The sequence below is a fragment of the Octopus bimaculoides genome, chromosome 1, assembly GCF_046866305.1.
Source record: "Octopus bimaculoides isolate indiv1 chromosome 1, ASM4686630v1, whole genome shotgun sequence".
Classification (NCBI taxonomy): domain Eukaryota; kingdom Metazoa; phylum Mollusca; class Cephalopoda; order Octopoda; family Octopodidae; genus Octopus; species Octopus bimaculoides.
In genome coordinates this window covers 115,347,658-115,362,657 of record NC_142928.1, presented here as the reverse complement: position 1 = coordinate 115,362,657, position 15,000 = coordinate 115,347,658, and the positions used below count along the sequence as shown (strand labels likewise).

Sequence of the window (15,000 nt, the reverse complement as noted above, 5' to 3'; positions counted from 1 at the left end):
CTGGTTTCACATTGCAAAAGTATATTGTTTGTGGAGCTTTGTCGCGAATTGTCTTTCCTGGGCGTTGTAATAAAATTTGCTCGTTTGTAAAGAAAGAATGTGACGCAGAAAGCTGTCCGTTAACGTACAAATTTATTAGCCAGCGTTTATGCTTAAACCTCCTGCGACAGTCACGTGAGAAGGTTACATAATAACTTTTCTTCTTTAAATATGTCATGGAAATGTGTGATATGAATAGCAGATATTTATTATGCTGTATTTTCTCTCTCGTTTTATGTAGGGGGGGATGAAGACAGAAACTTGATTTAATTAAAAGATGTAATAATTGTTTACATAAGCAATACGAGAGGGAAAACGTTGTCTTGCATTCCTTATCAGTTGCAGGTAGTCTTTTTAACTTAGATCATGTAAAAGTCTGCTGTCTCTCATCTGTTTCTCTCCTTTCAACTTTTCCCTGAAGGACTGTCCGAAATGTTGGATTTTCCACTCCTCGCGGCAAATTCACTTTACTTTTTTATCAATTATCCTACATAATATAAGTCTTGCCGACGCAGAACAACACCAGCTGCTTGAAGTTTGATCATACATAAGTTAGATAAGCGTATATATATATATATATATATATATATATATATATATATGGATAATATGAGCTAAATATTTACACCCAATTCCTTCTCTCCGGAAATACATTCCATACACAGCTCAAAATTAACTGGAAGACTTACCTGGATGATTGCTTTATCGTACGGCAGGAAGACTCACAAGTTTAAAAAATAAACTGAACAACTTAGGCAAGTGTCTTCTACTATAGCCTCGGGCTGACCAAAGCCTTGTGAGTGGATTTGGTAGACGAAAACTGAAAGAAGCCCGTCGTATATATGTATATATATATATATATATATATATGTATATGTGTGTGTTTTTGTGTCTGTGTTTGTTCCCCTAGCATTGCTTGACAACCGATGGTGGTGTGTTTACGTCCCGGTAACTTAGCGGTTAGGCAAAAGAGACCGATAGAATAAGTACTAGGCTTACAAGGAATAAGTCCCGAGGTCGATTTGCTCGACTAAAGGCGGTGCTCCAGCATGGCCGCAGTCAAATGACTGAAACAAATAAAAGAGTAAAGAGTAACTTAAGCAAAGACATCCAATTTACAATAGAATTTTGCCCCGAGGAACTTGCCTTCCTGGCTATTTTAATCACTAACAAGGAAGGGAAAATGGAAACGGACATATTTTATAAAGCCACCGACTTGAAACAGTACCTTCTATTCACATCAGGCCACCCTAAACACACCAAACTGAATTTAATATTTAACCTGGCAAAACGAATTTGTACAATACTGTCAGACCCTTCTAAGCGCGAACAAAGACTGGAAGAACTTATAAACATACTCATCCAAAGAGCATTCCCAACAGGTTGATTATCATCAATGGAATAGACAGAGCAAACTTTATTGATATCCAGGAACTAAGGAAAATGAAAATCAAAATAAAGAAAAATATTTTACCATATGTGTCAACCTTCAATCCCCAAAACACTGAAATATTTAACTTCATCCACAAAAACCTCCCATTCTACTTGCAGATGATAAAAGGAAACAAATTCTGGAAACATACCAAATTATTAAATGTAAAAGGCAGCCCAAAGCACTTACATAAATCCTCACCGGAACAAAAACACATAGACAAATCCCCAACCCAACTGTGACAAAATGCTGAAGAACAAGTTGTAGCACCTGCTTATACCTAACAGAAGGACCAAAATTCAAATTTAAAACTGTACAAAACTTCAAAGTAAAAGTAAACTTCATCTGTAATTTATAAAACGTAATTTACACAATAACATGTGGTGGATGCCAATAAAACTACATAGGACAGACGGGCATTTCATTACGTGGAAGAATGACGATATACTGCCAAGGTTTTGCTAAGTAGTCATATTGCAAACTGTACGTGAATGACCTTACCCAGTTTTAAAATCTTCCCCTGCTCAAATGCTCGGACTCTTTTACCCAGCAACAGAGAATAAACAAAGAAAAACAATTCATCGACAAGTATAAACCACAACTAAATCTCGAAACACCCACCATTAATCAATAAATAAGGACAGGTTACGTGCTCACGCACACACACACACACACACACACACACACAAAGCATCCCCATAAAACCAAAAGCACACAGCATAAACCTCCACACAGAACATGTTTCCAAAAAGCAAAAATCCAAAATACATACATATGCACACGCACACACCACTAAAAATACACTCATACATACACACATGCACAGACAAGACAACACAAACTACAAAAAAGAAAAACACACACACCAAACCCTTTAACAAATTTAAAAGCACAGCTAAATACCTAAACACCCACTATCAATCAACAAATAAGGTTCTACCACACACACACACACACACACACACACACAACGATAACACACACAAATACACACCTACCACAATATACAAAGCATATTTCCAAAAAAAAAGCAAAAGCAACACACAAGTATAGACACACACACGCAAACATACAGTCACACAGACAAAACAACACACACATACAGCTGGCGAGAACTACTGACCATGTCTTCTCAATAGAAGAAAAAGATAAAAAGGAAAATAATTTGACAATATATCTCAAACACACATACACTAAAACAAATAGCAAATAATCCCCCGCTTAATTTTCTGAATAACCATCCACAAAAAGCCCTTGACCACTAAATCATTTTCTCTCAATAGAAAAAGAAAATAAGAAAAATGTTTTTGACAATATATTCCAAGCACACACACACACACACACACACACACACACACACACACACACACACACGCATGCACGCACGCACACACACACACACACAGAGCTGGCCATACAGTAAAGCTTCCTTTACAATTCAAAGGACTTCTTTTCAATGTGTAGATATTGATATGTATCAACATCTGTATAAATGAAATATATATATAGATATATACATGTCTAATGTATATATATGTATACATTCTTACATGTTTTTATTCTACTAGTAGTACTAGTACACATATAACTCATACTCATATGTATATGGATACGTGCGCGTACACCCACGCGCATATGTATGTATGTACGTGTGTATGTGTGAATGTATGTATGTATGTATAAAAGGTATTTATACATGCGTGTACAGAGGCGATAAGACACAGATACACGTACATGTGGGTGTGCACGTATCCATATACATATGAATACGAGTTATATGTGTAGATATTGATATGTATAAACATCTGTATAAATATAAATATATATATATATATTTATACATGTCTAATGTATGCATATTTATACATTCTCACATGTTTTTATTCTACTACTAGGACTGACCTCTCCAACCATCTAAATTCCTTCCTCTACCCCATCATTTAGACTCCATCACTGGAATTGACACTCTTTAAAGCTTTATATCTCTCTCTGCATAACCTCCCATTCCTTCTACCTTTGTACACTATAATACTTTTCTCTCTCTTTCACCCCTATCCTACCTTCTTATTATATTCACTGACCATTCTGGTACACTTTACCTTATCTCCATTTTTGTATTGCCTTTTCCTTTCTTTTCTTTATTCTTTTTATTATTTTCTTCTTCCCCCCCCCCCGCCTTTCTTTTCCTCTTCCTTTATTCCTCTCTTCTTGTTTTCGATTTGACCCTACTAATACATTTCCTACTTTTAGGTCACTTTAAAGAGAACCCTTGATTCAATAACACTGTGTATAAATTCTGTATTTGGAATGACCAATTTCAAAGACTGTTGGATTTTACTCATAGGGTATTGGAATCTTAATAATGAATTTACAAATGCAATGACCAATCTTAGAGACTGTTGGATTTTACTCACCATTCTGCGTAAACAATGGATTTACAAATACAATATCCCTGCATTCACTCTCTATTTCCTATCTTACCTAAATTTACTGTTGCTTAAGCATCCTCTCGCACCGTCTCCGATGAAGGGAAATAATAAATATCCTGGAAACAGCTGTAAGACCTTCTATTTATAAATGTTCTATAATGCACACAGCCTTGGTTTTTTTCATCTCATTACGAAAAGTAAATCCTTATATTTACACGTTGGACCCTTTATTCGCATAATCACCAAACCTGGAACTGAACTATGGGCTATCCATAGCACTTACTCAGCCTTACCTGAAGCCTCTGGGTCTAATTGACACCACCATTGCTCTTAAACTCTCTCTCTCTCTCTCTCTCTCTCTCTATATATATATATATATATATATATATATATATATATATATATATATATATATATATATATATATATAAGAGAGTATTGTAGTTCGCTTGAAGCTTTGTGTATTGTTTGTAAACAATAATAATAAATAGTAATAATGTGTTTTGAATGGCACAATAATGCACTATAATAATTGGTGTAATTTAATCATCCATAGTCTGATATAATATTTCGAATTATAAAAATTCCTTCTTCAGATATCCCTACAGATTGATCAAGTAGCCAGATGTAGCTAGAGAATATATTTGTTATATTGTATTCTGTACAATGTAACAAATGCAACAACTTCTATGTGGGTAGCACAACAAGACCGTTACACTTTCGCATCAAAGAACATCTGAACAGGAGAAAACATCCTTCAGAAAGCATCTAGTCAGATGCCGGAACAGCGACAAAAGCATAACAGTCACAATTGAGGCCAATGAAAGAAATTTGGGTAATTTAAGAATTAAGGAAACTATTCTCATAGACAGACAAGGGCCCCAAATCAACAACAGGAAGGAGCTTGACAGTCAATGTATTCTCTAGCTATATCTGGATGCGTGTAGGTTTTTTATGACATGCTCATGTATTATTTATATTAAAAAAAGGGGGAAGAGAAAAGAAAAAAGTAAGGTAAAAGGAAAGAAGAAGGGAAAACGGGAAGGAGAAGGGAAAACGAGGAAACTGCACGTATAATACATTACTTAGAAGCAGCGCTATGGATGTGCCAGCACACACGAACCTGAGACCCTAACCCTCAAGCAGTTCTCAGATGAATTCCGGAAGGAGCTTCGTGAGACCAGTGCAGAGACACTTTCGGGGAAGGAGAAACAGGGGGACGGAAAAAGAAAACAAAAAAGGCCGTTGGAAAATCGATTGGAGCAGTGACTCGATCAATTCCTAAGGATATCTGAAGAAGGAATTTTTATATTCCGAAATATTATATAAGATTATAGCTGATTAAATTACACCAGTTATTATAGTCCATTGTTGTTATTATAGTGCATTGTTGTGCCACTCAAAACACATTACTATTTATTATTATTGTTTACATACATACATATATATATAACAATGTTCTGTTATAAACAAAACTCCCCAAAACACCTGTTTTTATATAAATAAGCTAGATCTCTGTATTTTCACAGAATTATATTTGACAAGTTCGAAAGACGAACGAATGCGCTAATATATATATAAAATAAATGAAAGAAGTTATTCCAAAATTCTGACGACTTTTTTTTCAATATTTACTTCTGTACATCACACCTAACGCTCTACACACACACACACACACACACACACACACACACACACACACACACACACACACACACACACACACACACACACACACACACACACACACACACACACACACATACATACATATATATATATATATATATATATATATATATATATATCTGTGTTGAGGCAGAAGCTATAAGGTGATGCACAAACATTCTATTCCGAGTCCACTGCCAAGCATACCAGAAAAAAATTGTAAGCTAATGAATCTGATTACGTAATTCTTATTCTCTTGCCATTTAGTTAATTTTATATAGACAGATATAAATACAGACCATAAATACACATACATACATACATACATACATACATAAATACATACATACATACATACATACATACATACATAAATACATACATACATACATACATACATTATTGCTATTGGACTCCCTTCCCTTCAATCAGGAGGACACAACTACAGTGTTCTTCGTTCGATGTTTTGCTGTGTTGTCTTATGTGGGAATTCAAACCTATTGAGGATTTGCAGATCCGGTTGCAGAAGTTGCATAGTGGTACCCTTCATTTAGGGACACAGTTCTACGTTGGGCTCTTTTCTCCCTAAAGTGTTGATCTTAATTGCCTCTAAGTCGGAGATGGCTTGGTAGCAACATCTACTCCACTGGGCACTATACATTGCTTCTGATTCCTATGTCTTTAGGAAACTTATCTTGTAAGTTTCCAATCAGGTCTGTGGAGTGTTCTTACAATATAACAGTGTCTGGCACCAGAACTAAGCATATCATAGAAGAAAGATTTAGGTAAAGATGCGTATTCCATGTGTACCGTATGGCATGCCTACCACAATTGTCTTTGTTAGGTGACTTCTGCAGGACCTCCCCCAAAGACACCACGGTTTACCATATCAAATATTTTTCTTAACTCACCAAAAAACCACATGCATACTCTGGTTCTGGTCCCTGGTCTTCCCTGGCACCTAATGTGAAACGAAAATCTTAACAATTGAAATACATACATACATACACATAGACAATCATATATATATATATATATATATATATATATATGCAGATATGAACATATCTATACATAGACTTACATATGTGCGTGTATATGTATATTTATATATATATATATATATATATATATATATATATATATATATATATATATATATATATATATATATATATAAACAAATAATAAATGAGTATATGCATATATACGTACAGGCATGTGCATACCTACGTTCACCTGTATATATAGGTGCATATCTGGATACAGGACATTGCAAACAAAACGTAGACAAGAAAATAATAATAACCAGAGTACAGAAAACACACAAGCCACATAGAGAACATTTTCCTTCATCAGCTACCCCCGTTTTAACACCGGCGTTTATATACATAGACTTACATATGTGCGTGTATATGTATATATATATATATATATATATATATATATATATATATATATATATTCTTTTATTTGTTTCAGTTATTTGACTGCGGCCATGCTGGACCACCGCCTTTAGTCGAACAAATCGACCCCATGCTAAGTACTAGGCTTACAAAGAATAAGGGACTTATTCTTTGTAAGCCTAGTACTTATTTTATCGGTCACTTTTGCCGAACCGCTAGATTACAGGGATGTAAACACACCAACATCGGTTATCAAGCGATAGTGGGGGGAGAAACAAAGGGCACACAAACATACACACACACACACACACACACACACACACACACACACACACATATATATATATATATATATATATATATGAGACAGGCTTTATTCTGTTTCCGTCTACCAAATCCACTCGCAAGGCTTTGGTCGGTCCGAGGCTATAGTTGAAGACACTTGCCCAAAGTGCCACGTAGTGGGACTGAACCCGGAACCATGTGGTTGGTAAGCAAGCTACTTTCCACACAGCCACTCCTGCACCAATACACTTCAACCACATACACTCATATACACACACATACACACGCACACATACACACACATGTATATACAGTTATAAGTAAGATCCATATATATGTACAAAATTAGGGAATGTCCCTAATTTTGGATCTCTGTTCGCATACACAGCAACTCCTGCTGCTAACAGTAAGCTATAAAACAATTTTCTCACCTTATGAAACTTCGATACGAGAAATGTTTACAATCGTCTGCGTCAATAAACTTCTATTGTTCCTGAAAGTTGTTTTTTTGTTTTATTCCTTTTACGGATGAGAGGGAAAAAAAGGGGAAGAAAGAGAGAAAAAAAAGACGGGATAGAAAAATGTGTCGGGATTAACGGAATCTTTTATTAACACTGATTGTCAAGTGATGGTAGGGGATAGACACAGAAACACACACACACGCACACACACAACACATTTACAGATATTCACATATATCATTGTGTGACCGTTTTGAAACAAGGATTTTCTACACTTGAAGAATTCTTGCTTAGGTCTGGAACCCAAGAGTGCTGATAATCCAGTATTCAGGTTGAGTGCTTCTCTGGAACAACCCTACCATTACATGCTACCAGGACCTAAGAATACATATATATATATATATATATATATATATATATATATATACGACCTGTTTCTTTTCATTTTTTTGTCAATCTAATCCACTCGCAATGCTTTGATCGGTGTAAAGCATTTACACAAGGTCCCACGGAATGGAACTGAACTCGGAACTATGTGGTCGGGAAGCAAACTTCTAACCACTCAGCCACGCCTACGCCTTTCTTTCTCTCTCTGTATGCACACACACACATATACATAAATATATATATATATGTGTGTGTGTGTGTGTGTGTGTGTGTGTGTGTGTGTATGTGTGTGTTTGTGTGTGTGTGTGTGTGCGTGTGTGTGTGTGTACGTATGCATAAATATATATGTACACATACCCAAGCACATGCATAAATATATATTTAGTTCTCGCTCTGTAACACACTCAGACACACATCAAAAAGTGAAAACATTAAACATACGAACAAAATGAGAGACATGTTGAAGTCACTTAGAAACATAGATTCATGTAGTACGAGAATATTTCCTGCATAAAGAATGATGGTGTAACATTAACATTTTAATTACGTAGAAATAACATTTTGCAATTTAAGCACTTTTTTTAAACATATATACGCAATTTAAATGATTTTAAGTTGTACACAATAACTGTTCCAAAAAGCATGAGATAGACCGAGGAAGAAATAAAGTATCAGACGACAATTGATCAATAAATACGCATGCAGAGAGGCAGATTTAATACACACACACATACACAGACACACAGACATATATTTATATGCATATATATATATATATATATATATATATATATATATATATATATATATATATGCATGTACGCATACACACCCACACATATGCATATTAACATATAAACAATACGCACAAACTCACACAAGATATATACATATATGTGTATGCGTATTAATACAAACACACATACACACGCGCACCTATATGTATACATATACGTCGATACAGATATAGATATTTACAGACATATCCATATACACAAATATTGAATTGAGACTATACATATATAGATTTTGAAGTCGCGCTGTTTCTGAAGATATAAGGAATATTGAGCAGATATTTAATTCTGCTACTAGCAGCTGCATGAACGTTCATACTCTTCTCTCCGCTCACGTGGTAATTATCATACTAGCACCATGCCTGTGTGCATAATAAACAGTGTTTAGATTCTTTCTTTATTTGTATTTTTATTGCCGCCCTTTTCGTAATTAATTCAAAATTCATTCGGGGCTTTTACTTTCGTTACGCTGAATTATGATTCTTAAGAATGTTCTCATACAAGCTAGATAATAACCGAAAATTATAATATATATATATATATATATGTATGTATGTATGTATGTATATATGTATGTATGTATGTATTTTTGTATGTGTGTGTGTGTATGTATATGCATATATATATATATAAAGAAACAGATCGTGAGAAAATGAAATAAGTACGGAAACAGTAAATATGTATTTCCCAGAAATTAATTGTTGTGCTAATCAGCTGCAAATATTCCGGCCCCGATTCGTAAATTTGGATTTGTAAATATAGTTCGTCAATATTTCCCACACCGAGAAACTTGCTTAAGGAATATAAACAGTAGTTTTAATATTTAGAAGAAGAACAACAACACCAACATCATCAATAGATAAAACGTAACGGAAAGAAGTGAATTATTACATGCTGAAATATCTATATACATTTGTACTAACACAGTCACACGAACATTTAGATTACAAACCTCGGCTCGCGCGCACGTGTGTGTGTGTGAGCGAGTGAGTATGCGTTGGTACGTATTTTTCGCCACTTATGCGGTGTTTGTTACCATGAAGACGGATCTTAGAAAATCTCGAAGAAATTTACATATATTTGGCTTTATGAAAACAAATATGAAATCATAGAACGTAATATATATATATATATTCTATTTTTGCAACTGAACTTATTACCAACATTAAGGTGAGTAAATATAACTCTTAATTTTTATATAATTACTATTGTTTATGTGTGTTTTTGTTCAAATCGAACCGAACTCAACTTTCATCCCTCCAACACAGATAAAATATTGGGGATCTTAGTGTCAACTAAGTCCCTCCCCTCAAAATTCTTGACCTTATACCTGAATTAGAAACAATTTTAGAAAGAAGAGAATAGGTACAATAAAGCGTCAAGCAATTTGTTCCGCTATCTTGCCCTGTTCTGTATATTCTGAGTTCAAATTCCTATTTGTTTACCTTTGGCTTTCAGTTTCCTCAATCGGATAAAATAAAGTACTTGTCAAGTACTACTGTCGATATAATCAACTCACTCCCGCAAAATGCCTGGCCTTGTACCTTTATTAGAATTAATTATAATTAAACAAGTGGATTATCAGAATCGTTTAAGCGCCAGACAAAATGCTTTGTAGTGTTAAGACTTTGCGATCTGAGTTCGAATCCCGTCGTAATTAACTTTGCTTGTCATTCTTTCGAACTCGATACAATAAAGTAGCTATCTACAAGGGTAGATTAATCGACAAGCCTTTTCCCCCAAAGTTTCCTTCTGCCTACAGTAGAAGCAAATACTGGCTATCTATATATTTGGAGTTCAAATATTTTCGGAATAGTCTCAAACATCCTTCCAGTGTTAATAAAATAAAAAGCAGTCAAGTACTGGGATAAATCTAACCACTAAAGTCAGTCCAAAAATATGTACAATCTTAGGAATTAGTAGACTGGCAGAGTTCTTAGAGCATCAATCCCCGATGAGGTCATATTAGCTTTTTATACTTTTAGGACAAAATAAGGTGCTGGATTCGTTATAATAAACCAAAATCTGTTATTGGATCTAACTTGCATATTGATGATATCTTTTTCTCACCCTATATCTCTTTCTTTTTCTTTTTCTCTGTACCCAGAGATATATAGGTATGTGCGCGCGCGTGTGTATGTGTGTGTGTGTGTGTGTGTAATATGTTTATCTCTAATTTCTCAGTTTCTTAATTTTCTAGCCATACTATGTTCCACTAAATAACTATAATTTTGTTTTATATTATATTTCTCAAATGGATTAATCCCTGTTTGAAAACTTGAATATACCATCATTCTCCTATACTTTTCTATTTTACGGGAAAAAACTTTTTAAAAATATTTTCTATCATACTAGTGTCTATGTCTGTGCATTTTTAGTAGCTTTTGTTTACTCTGTACGATAGTTGTGACATGTAAACTATGTAGATGATTTTAAATATTATGGAATACAGATAGAAACCGCTCTCCGAGTTTGGATTCGTCATTGCATTCTTATCAATTTGTACTTCTATTCGAAGTATAGGAATGATATGTTTACAAGCGCTTCAATATGTCCTGAACTACGTTTTGGAAACATCCTGCAACATTTGTATAGTAGTAATCTAGATTTGCAAATATAAAATACTTACTCATTTATAGAATGCGGTGTGAACCCAAGAAAAGTTTGAGTACTAAACTTAAAAATACGCATACTTAACTTTCTATTTTCCATTCAGAAGCACGTTTTATTAGGTATTATAGTTGATGGCTGCATAGTTAGCAACTTAACTTCAGAATCATGACGTTTTGGTTTCAGTTCTGAAGCGAATCATCTTGGGCAAGTTTCATTTTCTATAGTGTCGGATCGCCCCACAGCTGTGAGGGTAGACGGTAAATGCTTGCATTGCCGGACGGATTGTAGATGTAACTCCAAAGTACAGCCTTTTCATGCTAATTCTGTCTGAGAATTACATAGAGGATACATGTGTCAATAAAATGCTCAACCATTTACTGACTACTCCAATGAGTTAGATAGGTGTTCAGCAACTGAACACCTATGATGAAAAGTACTGGTCGAAACCCTATTGCTTCAATTTATGGATATTATTTTATTTTTGCGCACATTTCTTGTCATAACCAATGATTAGTAGTAATGGATCGGTGGTATCGTGATATGAGCATATACACGAAGCCTATACAATTACAAAATAGAGAAATATATTGAGTACATGACTGGTATTTTGTCAACCGATTTTCAAGGTTTGGAAGGCAAAGTTAGCCTCGGCAGGATTTCAACTCAGAGTGCAGAAAACTATATATAAATACCGCAAATCATTCTATGCGATGCTCTCATTTGATGATTATATTCTTGAATTTGAAATTTAGGTTATTTAGTTCTTGGTATAAAAATGATACTATCTTTTTTGCTCCAGTCTTATGCATTGGTGAACCACCTAAGTACCAAAACCTGGTCCTTGCAGAGCATCGATCCATATTTTGCGCCTCTAAATTCACAATAAAAGCACAAATAAGGAAACCTCTATCTACTTTGTAGATCGACCCCAGTGCGTAACTGGTACTTAATTTATCGACCCCGAAAGGATAAAAGGCAAAGTCGACCTCGGCGGAATTTGAACTCAGAACGTAGCAGCAGACGAAATACCGCTAAGCATTTCGCCCGGCGTGCTAACGTTTCTTATTTCTTTATTGCCCACAAAGGGCTACACACAGAGGCGATAGACAAGGACAGACAAAGGGATTAAGTCAATTACATCGACCCCAGTGCGTAACTGGTACTTATTTAATCGACCCCGAAAGGATGAAAAGCAAAGTCGACCTCGGCGGAATTTGAACTCAGAACGTAACGGCACACGAAGTACTGCTAAGCATTTCGCCTGGCGTGCTAACGTTTCTGCCAGCTCGCCGCCTTCTTAAGGTTCCAAATATTGTAAGAGAAATATTACAGGGTTTCAAATGCTCATTAGAGTGAGTTAGGAAACTTCGATCGACTGAGATTATACGCGCAATTAGTGGACACAATCTCTCTCTCTCTCGCTCTCTATCTCACTCTCCTCTCTCTCTCTCTCTCTCTCTCTCTCTCTCTCTCTCTCTCTCTCTCTCTCTGAGTGTATTTGAAATCTGGAAATCAACATTCAAGGAAAATACCTTCAGTAAAATCTGTAACACATATTTGACACCATAGATAGTGCAAAGTTGATCGAAGTTTTAAAGCCAACATATGCTTGTTTAATTAGTAATAAATTGCTTTCTTTGATTAAAGTAATATTAGGCGCATTTAAAATATGAGCTTGAAATTCAATCAAAATGAAGTTTTGGCAAACAGCATTACTTTAACTATACACGACGATACATATTTTATTGAAAAATATTTAAAACGTTTGAATTTTAGACGTTTCGATTCAGTAAAAATGTTTGTTGTACATACCGCTTCTGATAAAAAGCTTAAATACACTTAAAAACAACAGTGATTTATAATGTGGGTGAAAAACAAACGTATTTTTTAAGTAATGTATTTTTTGAAACCCAGAACAATTTACCAAAGTACAAATATCTGCTCAATATTTGATATGATACATGTTTACCACCAATGCAGCAGCAAAGCTGTTCTTTATGCTTTCTTTCTACAAATTTTGCAGCAGACGTGGGTTACCTCGTGTTTCTACACTTGAAATGTCAGATCTTTTAAATCGAAAATTGCTGAAGAATTATTAAGTGCAATTTCCTATTTAACATGATCCCATTTATTTTCCATAGAATATAAGGCTATTATAGATGTTCGCATGAGTAGGCGAGTTTTTCAGAATATTGATGTAGGTTCTAAAATTTATGTTTGTTGTGCTTTGAGACATTAAATACAAATTGCATCATAAATGTTACGCCAATAGATATTACTTTAAACCACTCCTCTTTAGTTCAGTTATTACGATCATTGCATAGAGTAAAGAAAATGGACGTATGGTTTTGAGGATAGCCTTTATTTCTTCTTTCGACGGCTTCTAACTACATAAAAAATGTCTTTCAGCAGTTAATATGTTATTGCCTTAGACCTGCAATTCACTATTGCTAAGTATCTTTGCGTGTACAGTACTGCTAAATATAAATCAGTCTGAGTTAGGGTGAAACGATTTGCTCAATGATAGATGCCTTTCGCTCAGTTGCTTTCTTTCTGACAGAGAATTCATTGCCACTTAATGCAATAATTGGAGTCATTTAAAACTTTTTTGATAAGAATTTCATAGATTTATAATATTTGCATTATCCAAAAGGTCAAATAAAGATGAAATCAAATAGTAATGTTTTTTATACACATACATGCATACAAATAGATAGATAAATGGATAGATAGACAGACAGACGGACGAACAGACGGACAGACAAATCAGCAGCTTTGCTATCACTCTCCCTAACTAAGGAAGTCAGACCTTGCACTGTCTCCAGAGACAAATACTTCGCTGAGGTAATAAACAACTAGCCAACTGACACTGAAGATATGAAGCAGAGAGTGTAGGACAGAGAAATGAGTGAAGACGGATTGATAGGATCATACATTAAGTGATGACTTGGCTGAATCGCGAGCTGCTACATAGTCGTTCAGCCTGCTGAAAATTTGAGCTAAATGGCTGTACAATCCCACTTTCCTGCCTCAAATGAAACTTATATTGAAAAATATACTCCCGTGTACACAAACGGTAGAACAGCCACCACTGACATCTCATTTTAACAGATATATTTACCAAAGTTTCATTAAAATATCTTGAAATACTGAGTTTATACAATAAAATCGACATTGCTTCAACCACAGCCTCCAGACGACTTCGGAATATCTTGCAACTCATCTGGACGGTCCCCTTGTTTAAGTTGGTGAATGCTACCATAATCCTTGCCTTCATTTCATCTTTGGTGTTACAAGGACTTCTGTTGGTTTCTCGCTCAACTCCGCATAAGGGGGTTGCAGTCTGGGGAGTTAGGTGGCTTAATGTTAAGGGTGATGTGGTCACAGAAATTGTCTGACAGCCATGGCTGAGTTTTCCTGCTTGTGTGGCATGATACAGAGTCCTGTTACCAGACATAAGGTCTTCCAGCAGCCACCCTCTTGACC

At 35.1% G+C, this 15,000-nt stretch overlaps 1 protein-coding gene across 2 annotated transcripts in view; it reads left to right on the top strand.

Moving 5' to 3' along the window:
* The first annotated feature begins 9,104 nt into the window (after window positions 1-9,104).
* The window catches only part of LOC106881736 (G protein-coupled receptor 83), a 270,703-nt gene continuing 264,807 nt past the window's right edge, over window positions 9,105-15,000 (top strand). Inside the window, exon 1 of one of the 2 annotated variants that reach the window (XM_052969406.2) lies at window positions 9,105-10,071. The gene's annotated coding sequence lies outside the window, so the exon portion shown is untranslated. The remainder of the gene's footprint in view (window positions 10,072-15,000) is intronic. The other variant, XM_089356273.1, reaches the window with a different exon arrangement.